Raw genomic sequence first — 17,473 nt, 5'->3', positions numbered from 1 at the left:
GGACTCCTCACCTTGAAAACTATAAGGGGAATTACCAGGAATGGATAAAGTGCTAAAAGCTGGGATGTTACTGAGCTTTGCAGAATAAGATGGCACACATTTACAAGGCTAACTGGTCTGCTCTCTACTTGCAAGTGAGCTCCAGCCTGGTGAGTTGTTATCCAGACTGATGAACAATTCAAATAACCCTGTTACTCATAAGCTGACTCATTATACCTCCTTTGTGTTCTGCCCACAACTGACATCATACTCCTTTTCTTACAAAATATATACTAAAGGAGACACTGTAAGAGGCCTGGATTTATTTTATTTTTTTTTCCAACGCTGAGTTTTCTACAAAGCAACAGCATGCAAGTTGCCACATCCTTTTTTTTTGTGGTTTTGGTGCTTGGTTTTCTGCTGAAAATCTTGTACCCCCAGCAAAAGCATCATATTTTTCTGAAAATTGTGAGAAAAATCAACACTGCCACAGAAGTGTGCAGGTGTTTTCAAGTGATTTATTAAGATATCCTAAAAGCAGACATGTTTTTTATCTTTGAGCTGCCTACCATCTCTTCCTGCAAACTACAAGGCTAAAGAAATATTCAGATCTAAAAAACAGTGAGGCAGGACCAGATGAGAGTACTGTGGATGATATTTTAACCTTCTGAAGGGGTGCAGCAAACTAGCACAAGTGGAGGGAGAAAAAAAATGTTGCAGGGAGATGGGTTTCTGTTTGGTACAGGATGACAATGGAAGTGACAAAGACTTTGAAAGCTTTGTTCTGGCAAGCTGGTAGCAAACTCCTTCATTCCCAAGCAGCAACAGTGGAAAATTTTTATCCACAGATCGGGTTGAAACTTCCTCCCATGGGCTTTTACTCATGCACAAAGCACCAGACTGCTGAAAATACCAACTAGAGAAACTACTCTGAGTGTTGTCCAGAGTGCTTTAGTCACACTGTATGAAACATTAAGTCTTCCTGTTTGCATAGGGGAAAAGATGTGTTAGTTTCAGCAGGTCTGAGCATGAAAGGTAATCTAGTGAGTCTCCCTTCATTGCATCAAGTATAAGCCACACTGTTTAAAGGATTTGGATGCCCAAAGATGCAGTTCAATCCCAGCAGAATATTCAAAAGAAGTTGCTTAAACCAAGATATATATATATATATTTTGATTTTTTTATTTTTTTACCCCAAGAGGACACCTCATAGTGTGATTTAGCTTAACTCTAATTACTTACCTATCATGTCTCTGGAAAGGGAGAAATGTGAGAGATCACATTTAAAGCTACCTGTTAAATGTGTCCCTAATACATTTCCTATTTATTTTTCCTGATCTGCATTTCCTCTTTTCATTTTTAATCATCTTTATTCTGTGAAGAAAGGGAATTGATATAAACACTAGTATCCCCAAAAGCTTTCATTTCAGGTTTTGACATAATACTGGTATTCCCCTTTCATTTGATAGTTATCAGATTTTCAGGTTTTATGCAGATGTGCTTAGAGCAGAAGAGCACTGGACTCTCTGCTGACACTTAGAAAGAGATGCAGCACTGTTGAAGAAAAAAAAAAAAAAAAAAGTATAGGATGTTTTGTAAAGCTCCTGCTTGCCATCTCAAAGCATAAACTAAATATAATGTCCATATTGAATTAAATTAGCTGACTACTTTAATGGTGCCTATTGAAGTGCATATCATATTTCAATAATTATTTCTTAAATTATAGAGTTTGCAAGTGCCACTAGGGGAGACCACTGTAACCTTTAATGTCCCGTGGTAGATTTCCAGGAGGCAGCTCAGAAAATTGTGGGGAAGCCTTTGATCTTTGGAGCCATTTGCACGTCTTTGCTTTAAAGCTGTTGTCCCATACCTAATGAAACAAACCTAATGACAAAAAGAATGAGTTCTGTTCCTTGTAGCCAACACTGAGTCACATTCTCTTTAAAGAAAACAGTGTCTCTTGAGAGGACACAGCTTTAAATGCCCAGAGGAAGAAAAATGGGGTGCCTAACAAGCAAAGAGCAAGAAATACTGCTGCCAAAGTTACCTTAGGTTTCATTCACCCTTCTGCAGGTCAGTATGTTTACTGTTTCTTAATTGCTAGCACAGTAGTTTTTCATGGACTACCAACTCTAAATGAAAATGGAGGCTTTATATTTGAAAGAATGATGTCTTTAGCAGTTAATCTCTCTAATCACAAGGTTTGCTAACTGCTAATCTAGCATTTTGTTATCCAACAGGGATTTACCCCGTTTCATTCAATCAGATTTCATGTCAGATTAATGGCCTGCTCACGGAGGTTGGGTATCAGTCCCTCACGGGCGGGGGCAGAAGGATGGAAAGGACATCTGTATCCTGCAAATCCTCCCAGAGGATTTCCCACTCGGAGGAGTTGAGTAGGTTGCCATTCATTTAAAAAGTCATTGTGCACACTGGTGAATCTGCGTCTTCACAAGAACAACAATGAAAGTGAGTGGCTTTTTGCTTTTTCTGAGAGGGAAGAGAAAGTACAAGGATTAAGTTTCCCATACATTTGACTGATGCTTATCTTGTCAAAAAGATGTCACCCAGAAAAGATAGCTTTCTTTACAGACATGCTTGTTTTCTGCTTTCCCAGCTCCCCTTTCAAAATAAATGGATTGCTTGTTTTTTAAAAACTTAAACCCAGGTTAATGATAGATTAAATAATCTTCCTGTGATGATTAAATCAGAGTCTGAGAGTCTCTAGGGGATGCTTTGAAGCGTGAGAAGAGCTTTTCCAGCATGCTGTCACTGTCCCTTCTCTTCCCAAACTATTATCTGTCTTTCTTCCTATAAAAAAACATCACCCCGGTCAGAGACTGAACCCTGCAAGGTAATCTTCTAGATGTCTAAGTTATCAGGGTATATCTGGAGCACAATAACTGCAATCCATTTAGAAGGCCCCCAGATAGTGCAGTGATATAAAGTCAGATATAAAGCTTTATCTGGTTGTTTAATTAAAGACAGCAAATTTGTCCAATTATTGATGTCTAAATTATCTTTTCCAGTTTCTGTTCTTAGCATCCAAAGTACCCACATCTCCACAAAACCACACAAAGCTTGGCTGTACACCTAAGAGCCAGCACAGTGGTATTCTTAATGTTGAGACATGCTTGCCTATAAAGAAAAAGGAGCTGGAAGACAATCCTTGACAACAGCCCTTAGTGACAGCTGCCATAATCAAAATTGTCTTAATGCAACACCTAATTAACAAGACCTATTTGACACAGTTATCTAAAGGCTAAATTCAGTAAATGTAACTCACTCTGTTCTGTATCTCTTCTATTGGTTTTAATGACAGCTGATGTTAAGTAAGAGGCATTCAACAGGAGAAAAACATTAATTATTTATATTGCTTTCAGCTTTATCTCTGCAGATAGTTACCAGAGTATCACCAATATACCCAGCTTACACGAATGACTTTTTACAAAATTTAAAGGCTGGAAAAAACTGGAATAACAGTAGAAAATACACTGGTCTACCTCAGGAGCATATACTATCCTGAAAACAAATATTCATAACAGCAGTTTATGGTACTTACTACTGCAAAGTAGAGAGTAGTGAGGCTGAAGAGGCTTTTGCTCTTGGACTGTCTTTTGGGGGTACGGACCCAAGAAGGCAAACTTAAGACATTGAGAAGGGCCACTGGAGAAGGATGCCCATGCCACTACACAATTTACTAGCACCACAACTGGAGGCAAATTCAAATTTGTATACTACTGCTAGAACTAACATACCTACACAGTGCTGAATTATGCAGAAACACTAGCTTAACTTCTTTGTTTCTACATGTGACTATTTTGCAGGATGGACATATACCTTTCCCACCCAGTACTGCTTTCCAGCAAGGCTTAACCAACTTTAATTACTAGAAATGCATCTTATAGGATTGAAATTCAATAGACTTCTGGGTGGTGGACAGTTCAGTCTGATAAGTAAAATATAAATTGTTTCTACACTATGCAGACTGCCTGGATGGCACATATTCAGCTGTTCTACAAAAATGCTTGAAGATAAAGTAGCTGATAAGGTGTCCAAAATTTTTTATAATGACATCATGTGATATTAAGAAAGATGGTAAACTCACATCAACACATTCATTTTGTAAGTTCATCAGCATTATCCTATGGAAGATGACACACATTACTGAACCACTTTTGTGTGCCACAGTGTCACAGCAGGCAAAAAGCTTATGGATAAATTATTCTTAGTCATTGAAGAACAAACTCATTCATACACCTAATGGGTCATATGTCTGATACAAGACTGGTTGCATCTCCTTTGCTGTCCCAAGGAACCAGTTCTTTGGGAATGTATGATGCTGAACAAAATGTCAAAACATATTTTCAGGATTTTATTATCAATTCGCCTTTTCCATAAATAATGTGAATGGTGAAAGATAATAAACTTATTTGCAGAGTAGCCCAACTCTGGAGTATCAACAAACTCTCCGGAGGGCAGGATCATAATTCAGAGGGATCTTGCTAAGTTGAAAAGTTCCTCTGACACTGGCTGAAAGCAATTCATTAAGGACAAATGTAAAGCACCACCCTAGCATATGAATAACCAGCTGCCTACAGAGAACAGAGAAAAAATGTGTGTGCAGTGGAAAAAATGTGTTCTCTGCAGAGGATCAGGGGATTACAGCTGACTATGCTCATACTGCTGTGTGAGAATGCAAACATACCAGGCTGGATACATGGCAGTGCATGTGCAAGAGAGACACTGGCACCTCTCTAGTTAGTGTGCTTGGCTCCAGTAAGAGCCCAGCTGGAGTATTGTACCCAGCTGGGGGGACCGTGCTTCAAGACTAACGGGGGAAGAAATTAGAGGAGAACAGAAAAAAAGCTGCCCCAGAAGAGTCACCTGACCCTAGGTCTGTGATATAAGTGGTCAGGATCGAAGTGTTGCTGTGGTCTGAAGTAAAAGTGGCTCACGCTGATAGCTAACTAATGACCATAAATTAGGGCATGTATAAATCACAGTAGAGGTTCATAGTGTAGCTACAGGGCACAAGTGTGACAGGAAAAATGGACTGAAAAGACATTATGACTCGAAACCTTAAGAGAATGCAAGGGAGCTTTCCTTAAAATAGCGAGAAACAAACTTCCCATGGAGATTTGGAGACACAAAGCACTGGGCAGAGCCGCCAAGCAAAGAAAGGCATGAAGCAAATTGGCTTGAGAGAGCAGAATGTCTGTCAGAGAAGGAACAAACACCATGAGTGCATTGAGGAGAGTCCATGCTCCACTGCCTTTGCACCAGAAAGCATTGTGCATTTCCAGTACGTGAGCTCCAAGCCTATTCTTAACCTTTCTTTCTCCATCAGAAAAAAAAAAAAAAATTCCAGTCATGAGAAAAGAAATGGGTCATGGTCTGGGTGTAAAGATGGCTCAGCACCATACTTTTCATCCAGCCTTCATTGCACTTCCTTGAAGAAGAGGGATGGCTGGATTTCCCTTTACATGTCTCTTCATCCCTGGGCTGAATTGGGCTGAATTGGGCTGGGATGTGGGGGTGGGGGTCAACTGTCTATAAAGAAAACAGAGTGAAAATGAAGTGGCCTTGACAGAACCGATGTGGTAGGAAAGTGAAGGAGAAGGGAGCTGACACACTGGCAAGAAAAAGGGAAGAAGGAAAGGGGCAGGTGGCATAACAGCTAATCTCAGTGCAAATGGGAGGAAAGCTGGTCTTGTCAAGAGCTTAAGGGCTGTGTTTTGAAGTAACCAGAGAATCTGTCAACTCCTTTGTATGTCATTCTGCTTACTGTGAAATATGGGGGAAAATCCAGGCTTATGGTCATTACACAAATACTTTCTCTTTAAAGGTTTGACCCAAAGTATTCTCTCAACTCGTGATATAGATCTGTGAAGAGGCTGCTTTCATGCAGCAAGGAACTCCCAGATACAGGATAGAAGGTACAGTTATGTTAATAAGATCAAACATGTCTTTTCAGTATAATCCACATTTCTGAAGTGATTTACAGCAGAGCTGTGCCCAGACTAAATCAGCCAAGGCAAGAGTATGAAGTGACTTCCATGAAAAATATTATCTACATTTAGCTGAGGTTAACAATTTTCCCAAAGTTTACATGAGAATCTGCATGCCATTTATACTTGATTAACTATTATTTGGCAGACTATTTGTGCAATGAATTGCTGACATTTTGAAAGCAGCTATTTGATGATTTAACATAGACTCAAAGTGTGACCTTTGATTTATACAAAATGCATATAAAGTAGGTAAAATGAGTTGCTGAACTTGCTGTACGTCTCGTCTTATAGCTCTTCATCCTTTCTTTTTCTGTTTTCCTGACCCCTGAAGTTCTCTGCAGAAAGATTATGGTGGGTTTTTCAGACACAGATTTGAACATCATCTATTCTGCAATGCTGTTTCAAAATGTCAGTAAACAATGATGCCAATCCATAGCCAAAACATTAGCAAGACATGTCATTCTTAATATTAATAGGCGATCAATATTTATTCAATTTAGCCAGAGTGTTTTTTTAATAAATGAATGGACTTCTATATTTATTTAAGAAATCTATCATCTCTGTAGTAGCCACATACCATGCTAGTTAAAGGCTAATATTATTTTTCATTTGAAACTAGGAAAAAAAAAAAAAAAGTGGATATTCCTGAGATTAAGGTTAACCACTGAGATGAAAGAGCAGATGAAGACAACCAATTCTGCAGTGCCTGCTAGATTTACTCCCAGCTATACCATCTGAAGAAATATTATAACATGCAGCACTGGTTGAAAGGAGAGAAACTTTTGCTTAGTATGGACACAAGAAATTGTAATCGTTTGTTCTTTTACATGTTTGGCTTTATGACCATCGACCGACACCTGTTATCCTTACTTCAATGGTTCCATGTACTTCCAGGTGATTCCAAGCACAAATAGAGTTTTCCTGTCTATGAAGTACTTCTACAGGGTAAGACTTTTTTTTTTTTTTTTCAAAATCCTTAAATTTCTGCCCTTGGTGAACATATGTCCAAGGTTCCTCATGCTACTATTGAACACCTGTTGTTTTTTTTTTCCTGCTTTTTCTTTGTTGTTATCTTTTAAAGCATACATAGGAGATTAATGTATCAATAGCAACACAGTAGTTAAATGTTGCATGGGGATTTTCCCTTCAAATCTGACCTTTCAAGTGTTATTGAAAAAAGTGTACTGTAATGGGATATTTATATGCAGGATCTTTTCTGCTCTTTCTAGACATATTGCAACGCTATGTGGTGGAGACAGAAAATTGAACTAGAAAGAGTCTTGAGAGGTCATTTAGTTCCCCTGCACCAAAGCAGAGCTACAGACATCCTCGTATTCCTGACAGATGTTGATCTTTAATTCCTCCAGACAAAGAAAAACCTAAATGCCTCAGGGCAGTCCACTTTCTGGGGAGAACTATGAACATTAAGGGTTTTCTAAGGGTTTCTTTAGGATATAACATTAAGAAAGAAAGTCTTGTTGCTGTTATTATTATTATCACGTTGATTAGATCAACAGCAGATGAAATCATGGGTAAAGGAAAAGAAATAGGGTGCCTGGGTCAAAAATCTAATCCCATAAACTAAAGAAGGTCCATGGGAATAAAGGAAGATAACATCAACCTCAAGCTGCTTATGAAAAGCAATATATGGAAGTAGTTATCACTGAAAAAAAAAAAAAGGCAAAAAAAAAAAAAAAGCATTTCAGTCTTATTTTTGATTGCAAAACATATTGCAGATACAGGGACAGATGCATGCAGTAAATTTCTGAACAAGACAAGAAATCTTCATTATTACTCAAATCTTGCCCTTTCCATGTCTAGCTCCACATGTCAAAGTGACCTTTGAGCTCTTCACTATTGAGCAACTGAGGATACTAAACAAGTCTGCAACACTGTCATGTAAAAAAAAAGAAAAGGTTTCAAATATTTTTTTCCAGTAATATAAACACATAAAGTGACTGCAAAAAAACTATATGATTTCACAACTCAACTAATGACCCAAGAAAGACCCTAAACTATTCCTAAAATAACAAATGGAGCACTGTGAGTTCCTGCAGTTATATAAAACTCTCAGAGGTAATAGTTATTGTTAGACATGCAGTTTCCCATAACCTCTTAGAGGCTGAAAAACTGGTCTACAAATTTCATGAAAGAGGGGTTACTCCTGAGATTTTCTGTCTGGCTTTGGCAAGATCAGAAAGGCTGTGATTGATAATAGCATCTTAGAAATTTGGCACTTCAAACCTGAATATTTCTCCAGCTTAGGCAGAAGCATGAATTTACAATTTTTTATTAAAATAGGTATGCATAAAAAAAAAATCCTTCTCAAAGAGAATTAAAATGTAATTGTCACTCATATCAAATTTTCAAGCACTTGTCATTTACATTATTTAAACTGAACTGACCAGTCCCCAGTCTTAATAGTAGTGTAAGACTACCAAAGACTTCAGCAGAAGTCATGTCACATTACTCTAAACACTGCTCCTGAGTAAAATATAGAACCAAAGAAAGCAAAGGACACTTCCCATCCAATTAAAATAGAAGCTGAAAGTGAAAGCAGAGATAAATCTATTATCACTAATTTACAGAGAGTAACCCATTTCAGAGGTGTTAAGCAATTTGATCAAGGTCACATAAGAGATCTGTGTCAGAGCCAAGAATCAAAGTTAAGAACAGCAAAGTCTCACAGGACTGTCCAAACTCATTTGTCTTCTCATTTAAATCCTTAAATAAATAAAGAGAAGAGCATAGCTAACATGCACAAAGAAAATAGATATATGTTAAATAAAGTCTGTATCATATATAATTTGTATCATACAGACAGGCATGGTTGTGCTACATCCATCAATGAAGTCCTCTAGTTTAGATTGATGCTTCAGTAAACAAATAGATGGGCAGCACAGGTCTGAAAAAACATCTACCATCACTCTTATTTACACTAAGCAGCACCCTCTTCTTCAAAAGTGATGTAGTGCATGAATCCCCCCTGAAGAGTATCGTATCTGTTAGCAGACCTCCTTACTTAGAATTATGAAGTGCCCATTCAACAAGACAGACTAGGCACACGGAACCTGAGCAGGAATACTTGCAGAGTGATGTGCCTGACAAGTGGATGCGCTCCCCTTGCCAGGATAGAATATGAGAGATGGCAGCACACGTGTGCATGGGTGTTTTAGTGTGTGCACACAGCGTGATGTTGTGCCCCCCTGGTGCTGCTGTGGCACTGTGCAGGGCTTTGTCTGCATCTCCCTTTCTGCCTGGCAGCTGGGGTCACTGCAGCAGCAAGGGACATGGGTGGCTGCTGACATCTGGGCAGACTAACCAGTCTGGGGGAGAAATTTCATGTGGGCTTCACCCTATACATGTATAATTGTCATTTCACCTTCCGGTAACAGAACAGCCCCTGGAAGAAAGGTGAATTAAATACAGCCCCAAATGTGTGTGATCTGTGCTGGAACATGGTGATGACTCAGATGTGAGACACACAGTAAGTATGCACATATGTGGCTCTAAACATGCATGTGCTTCTCTTTGCTATCGGTGCCTTTAACTCCCTACTTCTGCTTTTATAGCAGCATTAGTTTAGCTCTTAAAAACAACTCTTTTTATTCAATATTTTTCCAGCTGCTAATAAAAAAAAAAAAATCATATTCAAAGAAATTTCATTTAAAAATTACCCTCTCTCTCTCTTCCAAATTTCTACCTTGTGCCAATAATGTTTCTGAGGACAGAGAGTTTTTACAGGTGCGAAAGAGGTAGGGAGAGATAAGAATTTTTCTAAACACTGGGGAGAATTTGTAGGCATCATTCATTTTTGGTACTTTGAAAGGCCTGACAGAAGGAAAGAAAAGGAAGGCAGAAAAGAGAAGAAAAAGAAATCCAAAAATGTAATAAATAAATAAATAAACTACGAAACTCAATAGTTTCTTGTAAGATAAAAGTATTTGATTCCTTGAGACTCTATTGCTGTGATTTCAGAAAACATTAGAGCTCAGCAGTCACTCCTTAGCCCCTCTGGGATCTACAAGTGATAACTCCCTCCTTCTACTTCTCCTCCTCTGTCCTTAGCTGCCTTTTCTAGTACCAAAATCCTCCCTTACTCCTTGCTTCTTACCTTCTGTCTCAGACAGCCTAACCACCAAGACAACCAGTTAAACTCAGAGCAACTGTTCCCACTCTGTATTTCACTTTGAAACTTGCTGCTTTCATTTCAGCCAGTGTGTGCCAGAAAACATTTTTATTTTTCCCAACTGTACCAGTTTGTCTAATAAAAGATATCATGTCTGTTCCCAAGCCCCACCTGGCTAATGTTCTTAGCTTGTGATATCCAAAGAAACCACTAACTCTCCTCCCAAAATATTAATGGGGAGTCCTTTATGTTAATATTGAGCAGCACTTGAGAGAATACTTCACCATTTGGAAGGATAAATCTCCTGTTTATGGGTACAAAGATGCTGGGAAAAGAGAGATTTAATCACATAACTCAGTGACTGAAACTCTGCTTCAGAAATTAGAAGGTAATGTGTCTCTTAAAGACCAATCTGTCTGCATTATTCATGTGAGACTCCTTATCCTACCATCTGAATCCTTTTAATGGATCACTTTCCATTTTCCTGTGTGGAGTTTGGTCATCAAAAATGCATTTTGGATTCAAATGAATATTTCTTTAACTTGGGCTAGTGTAGGAAAGGGAATTTCAAGAAGCAAAGTCATTTAGACATCTTCCAAATTATTTTTTGCTTTGTTTATAAGATGACTTTAAAAAGGTATCTGAGTTGATTTTTGTAAAGGGACACAAAATATTTTGCTTCATACATATGAAAGTCTTATTTTGGTAAGAAAAAAAAAGAAAAAGAAAAAGAAAAAAAAAACACACACACAACACTGGAAGTGAGAGCACTCACTTTTTTTTTTTTTTTTTCCTCCTTTGCTTTGGGATGTGGTGGGACAGAGGAACTTAGGACACAAAATGGCTGCAGCCATAGTGCTCCCATGAAATGCAGGTTGGTCTGCCCCTTTTTTTTTCAGGTGGAAAACAGAAGAACAAAGCAGAGCATGAGGCTACAAACCATTCATTGCAGGGCAGACGCTTTGACCAGACCCTTGCCTTCACCCTCTGCTTCTTCTGGGGGTCATCATCTTCAGAAGCTTCTGCCACAACATGTCCCCATGATGATGTTCTCTCACAGCTTGTCTGTTCATTCCCAACTATCTTTGCACAGTCACTCCTGATTCATCAGTGGTGCAGAAGGGCCGGTTGCAGGTATGCCCCAACCCTATGGCAAACACCTTGTAAAATGCCTTTGCCCAGCCTTAAATTATTACACAAACAACAACAACAACAACAACAAAAGAGGGAGAGGCAGATTTTGTTATCCTGCAATGAGAACAACTTTTTTCTTCCCCATCTTCCTTGCAGCTTTATGTCTGCGAGCAGCAGCATGGATGGTAGTAGCATGTCATCTCCTGCAACGTGGAGCATTCTTTTTGCTAGAAAGTTGCACAGCTGGTGTACAGCATGGCCTTCAGACTCATCAGCCCATGCTCTGTTGATAGAGCATGAGCCAGCAGTATGCCTTGGCAGCAAGGAGGGCCAACTGTACCCTGGGGTGCATCAAACATGGCATTGCTAGTCGGTCGAGGGAAGTAATTGTGCTGCTCTGCTCTGCACTGGTGTGGCCTCACCTCGAGTACTGTGTGCAGTTCTGGGCACCACAGTACAAGAAGGACATTAAATTGTTGGAGAGTGTCCAGAGAAGGGCTACAAAGATGGTGATGGGCCTAGAGGGGAAGACATATGAGGAGCAGCTGAGGTCACTGGGCCTGTTCAGCCTGGAAAAGAGGTGGCTGAGGGGAGACCTCATCGCAGTCTACGTCTTCCTCATGAGGGGGAGTGGAGGGGCAGGTACCAATCTATTCTCTTCAGTCACCAGTGATAAGACCCACGGGAATGGTGTCAAGCTGAGGCAGGGGAGGTTTAGGCTAAACATCAGGAAGAGGTTCTTCACCTAGAGGGCTGTCGCACACTGGAACAGGCTCCCCAGGGAAGCAGTCACTGCACCAACCCTGTCAGAGTTTAAGAAGCATTTGGACTGTGCACTTAGTCACATGGTCTAAACTTTTGTGTAGACCTGTGTGGTGCCAGGAGTTAGACTCAATGATCCTTATTGGTCCCTTCTAACTCAGGATATTCTATGTTTCTATGATTCTATGATAGCTAGCAGAGAGAAAACATTCCTTAACCTAAAAACAACAAAATCGGCAGGAAGCTCAGGTTCTTGCCTGTATGTTACTCATGGAAGTGACCCCAGGTGGTCAGAGCAGAGCAGTCGGCCAGCGCTTCTGAGAAGAGCAGCGGAGGCAGCTTCCCTCTTACTTGGGACTACTTTAGCCAGGCTCGGGCAATGCTGTCAGTGGGGTTTGCTGGTATTTCCCTAGTCTCAGCAGAGCTTTTTCATGCAATGAAAACAAAAATGACTAGAAATTATTATGTTGGAAAAACAACTCTTTCTGGCCTGAGATAGTTTCCATAGAAGTAAGTGATAGAAAACAGAGTGTATTTCCCAATGGAAATCCTTGCGTGTTGGCTGCCAGCTCTTGCCTTTCTACTTTTCACACTTTTTTAGGACCAAGATCATTCTCAGTGGCTCTTACAGCTATAATCTGGGACATGTTAAACTTCACACAGCCAATAAATATAAATGTACATGAAGGCAATAGCTTGTATTTACACTCTATACCATTGCAAAATAAATCATGAATATACTTTTCCTCTACGGTTTCAAAACATACAGATTGCCGCCAAGTAAAACAAACAAACAACAAACAAACAAACAAAACAGGCAAAGAAAAGGGGTATTGTGAAAAACTGAAAATCACATGATAGATTTGGATGGAACAGCAAGCTACACCACATGTTTTCCAAGTGACACTGGGCAAGTCATGCTTTCTTCCTGTGACATCTGATAGCAATGATAGCTTGTTTTTGCTGTTCTGTATTCTTTTCCCCATTTAAACTTTATGGTTTTAAGAAAAAGAATGTCTCCCCCAAGGTGAACGTCTATGTCTTCTGTTGATAAAATGGGGACTGGGGACCAAAAAAAAGATGAAAATATCTAATCTCAGCATAGGGATTCGGGGAGACAATGCAGACAATAAATCTTCCAGATTTAATCTACAACTAGTAGAACAGTGTTATGTTTATGCAACATACAAAATATCCACAAAATACAGCAGCTTTTTAGGCAGCCAGAAGCTGATCCAGACCCCATAGTTTGATATAGGATGGCAGGTCCCTGAACCAACTCTGAGACAACCTGGTCCCATAGCATAACACCCCATGGCAATGTTGTCACAGGGTGCTGCTCTGTGGCTGTTCAGCAAGGCAGAAATGCCCTCAGCATGTTTCCATGGGAGGGAATGAGCCTGGATAAGCACTACAGAACAATTAGAGATGTCTTGTTCAGACGAATTGATTTTGGTGCCCATATTCCTCAGTTCTTCAATACTGCCTAGTAACACAGAAAAAAAAAAAAACAACAGCAAAACAGGCTGAAAGCTTATAAGGAGATGTAGCGATTGCCTTCATTCCTAAACAGGAACAAACTCACAGTAGAAAATTCAATTTTTTAACAAGTTGAGAAAAAAAGGAACATTGCAAAGCCCTGCACTTGGAGATGCTTCATCTGCGACCTAGCTACCAACCCTGCCAACACAGCTCAGGATCAGAACAATCCCCGTGAGGTTTGTCTGGCTGCAGCCCTGTCCTGGCCATGCTCTCAGGCACACAGCCCACATGATGTGGAGTTGAGATGCCCCACTGCCAGGCTGCAGGCAGAGACCCCCCAGTCCAGCCACATCTGGGCCATATTCCCAGCAGAGCAGCCCCCCTCGATGTGTGCTTGCACCCCGGTTGATTTCTAACTAGTCACTGCCGTTACTGTGAGTAAAATGATGTAGCTTGGGATTCAGACTGACAAATCTGCTGCCTCTGGAGGTGCTTTTCAGGCAAGGACTGCTTTCAGCCTGCCTTTCGACCTGGCCACAAACAGGGAGCCACAGGAGACAGGCGCAGTGTGTGTGATGGAGAAAGACTGCCAGCAGCACTTTGGGCAGCCTGGAGAAGTCTATTGATTTACTGTAGGGTAAAATGTAGTTCAGTGTCCTTGACCATTATAATCCCATTCTGTCTTTGCCATTGTTTCCAACCTTCCTCTCTGTTTCTCACTCTTATTTTTTTTTTCTTTTCCTTTTCTTCCTTTTTTAAAAAAAAAAAAAATCTTTTTTTTCTAAATATACTTTTCTTTAAGCAGGAATATTTGTATTCTGAACATTGGACTAAGTTGCACCCTCAGGATCTGTGTCCCAGGTCTCTGCAATCTAGTGGGAGGGGAACCCTAAACCTCTTCCATTGTCCTGTTACTCCTGACCAGGAAAGGGCATATGCTAGAATACCTTGTGTCCCAAATGTCTATCAACTATCTACGGCATTCCACACACACAAAGTGAATTCAGGTGTTTCTTACATGAAAGACTATTGAAATAAAGATGGTTTTGGAGAAATAACTACAAAACACTTAGAGACCAGCTTTTGGATATGCTCCAGTGGCACTTTTAGCAAAGTAAATTCTTTGTTATTCAAGATATTTAACTTACTTTGGGGGAACTGAACACAGGTATCAGAAATCAAAGTAATCAGCCTATACCTGTATTCTCTGTCTTGCTGGGCATGAGCTTGTTTTGCCTATGTCTTCTCAGAGGCTTAAAAAGTAAGTAAAAGAGGGAAAATAAAAAGCTGAGAAATGCAGATGTGATCTGAATTTCTAGGGAACTAAACCTCTTGATAAAATGCTACAAGAAATCCACATAATCTTCTTTTCTTATCACATATGGTTTCAGTTTGGGATTAAAATTTCACATCCAATGCACATTTCTTTTTTTAAAAAAATTAAAATATTAAGAAAAGGCATCAGAAAAATAGATTTTAAGCAACTTTTCCTATTTACATTAGTAGTAGTTGTTAAAAAAATTGACTATTCCCAGTTAAAAGACTTTACACTACAGCATATTACTGACATTTATCTAGCTATAAACAAACACCCACTGAAGAGCAGCATGTTATGGTTAATTAAACAACAACAGCCGGGTGGGGGAGGGAGGAGGAGGAAATAATAGTCATTTAGTTTAACTGGAAAAACGTGAAGAGACTTGTAATGCAGCTACCAACTCAGCGAATCAAGAACGCAAGCCTCTGAAGTCAGCGCTCCGAGTAGTACAAATAGCGGATAACATCAGCATCCCAGCATGCAGCCTTGGCTTATTGATCAGTTATCTTTCACACAGGGTGCCAGGCAGAGATTTGCCACATCCGTAATTTTAAGGAAAGAGAAAAGGGTCTAATCAGTGTTGATATCCCATTGAATTGTTTCCATGTGCTGCAGGATGGGCATCCTGGTCCTTCAACCCACTTCTGCCCTACCTCACAGTGGCCAGCAGCCTGAGAGGAGTGCTCAGCCTCGCTCAGGAACGTGTGATTTACATTCATGTTCAAACTTGTCCCCAGACACTGGTAGGGACACCTGCATGTGCACCTCAGCATCCAGCCGTCCTGCAGTGCCGTCAGCCTGGTCTCCTTTCTGATGTGGTTGAGCGCCCATGGTCCAGATGCCTTTGGCACTGGGCTGTCTGCAGGGATCCTGTCCCAGCAGGATCTGAGGTGGCACCACCAGGCTACCTGCGAAGCCCCAGGCTCAGGGTTGCTGTGCTGGTAGCTCTCATTTTCCCAGTGTAAGCTGGCTTTGATGTAGACAGGCAAAAACACAAATATTTGTGGGATGGAGTAAACACTCCTACCCTGCATTTATGTTGAGCTTATCTCTGCCCTTCTTTTTAAATATCTCATTAGAGATACATTATATAGCAATTTAATAATAACTCTTCACTTCTAATGCAGGCAAGTATAATTTATCAGTCTTTTATAGACCAATAAATAGAGACAGAGGGCAAATATAGCCCAGTGCTGGAAAATCATCCCAGGTTGCCCTGCCATGGGCTATGTCTATCAGTTGAAGGACAACTGCACTTGAGATAAAATGCTTTAGGAATCATTTTTCTTTTTTTTCTTTTCTTTTTCTTTTCTTTTTCTTTTTCTTTTTCTTTTCTTTTTCTTTTTCTTTTTCTTTTCTTTTTCTTTTTCTTTTTCTTTTTCTTTTTCTTTTTCTTTTTCTTTTTCTTTTTCTTTTTCTTTTTCTTTTTCTTTTTCTTTTTCTTTCACCTTTTCTTTTTCTTTTTCTTTCACCTTTTCTTTTTCTTTCACCTTTTCTTTTTCCTTTTTTCTATTTTTCTCTTTTCTGTTTTTTTCCTTTTGACCTTGCCTCAAATCTTGGAGCCAGAGAGAAGAGCAGAGGTGCAGACGGGCAGGCACAGACTGACACAGTGTGCCTGCAGCACCAATCCAGCTCTGTCCCCACCACAGCCAGGTGCAGGAGCAGCCTCCACTGCCATCCGTGGTGCTCAGAAAAGCTCTCAGAGTGCTGCAGATAATTTGGGTGGCAGGTAAACCTGGGATATCTCCAGTCCAAGCCCTTGCCCAAGGCAGGGCCAGCTCTGGGATCAGAGCAGCCTGTTCAGGCCTTTCCGTGGGTCTTAGAAACCCTCACGGGTGGAGGATGTGCTCTTGGGTTGGACTGAGCTGCTGCTGGACACTGGACTTCAAGAAGGTTTTCAGCACAGATGCTTGGTGAGTCAGTCAAAGCTGTTAGAAATGAGAAACCTTAACTGGAATCTCTTTATGACGAGGGACTTAGATCATAACCCTACTTTTGCCAAAGACTCCCTGCATGGGAGCAAGGGTCTTGTTTTTTTGTGCCTCAGATGCTTCCTTTATAAAAGAGAAATAATCACTTAAGTGACAATTTAAACTGCTGCTTCAGTCCTTAATGCTTGCAAGAAGTTATTGGGCTTCACAATGGAAGGAGCCACTGACTAGATGCAAGAATTTTATCCTGTGATAATCAGGAAAAATTTGCATCTGAGCATTTCTATTTTCAGAGTCCCTCTGCAGACTGCAGCTAGCATGCATTTCATTTGTGGTTTTATGGAAGATGTATATTTCAGCACTTTTTCCAAAACTCATTAGCTCAATCAATTTTAATCCATTTTCTATCTTCCCCTGGGGTGAACAGAGGAGGAAAATACAGATAAAGAGAAGAAATGTAAGCAATATCTACAGATGACATCTTCCAGCAGTAGCACTTCTAGCATCTGATAACCTCCCACTGACAATCTTTCTTGCAGTAAAGGCTATAACAAACTGTTGCTGGGCAGAAGGAAAATGTCAAATGCATGATAAAAGTCATAGCAAATATATACTTCAAATGCCTGAGGATTTATTACAAGTGTGTGTTTCTCCTTTGTATTACTGCATTTTGAGTGCTCTAGATCTTTCATGCACAAAAAATTAAATGGAGGCATATTTATGA

Source organism: Netta rufina (assembly GCF_964035555.1).
Source record: "Netta rufina genome assembly, chromosome: 1".
NCBI lineage: Eukaryota > Metazoa > Chordata > Aves > Anseriformes > Anatidae > Netta > Netta rufina.
The sequence above is the reverse complement of the archived record's forward strand: the minus strand, read 5'-3'. Positions refer to the sequence as shown.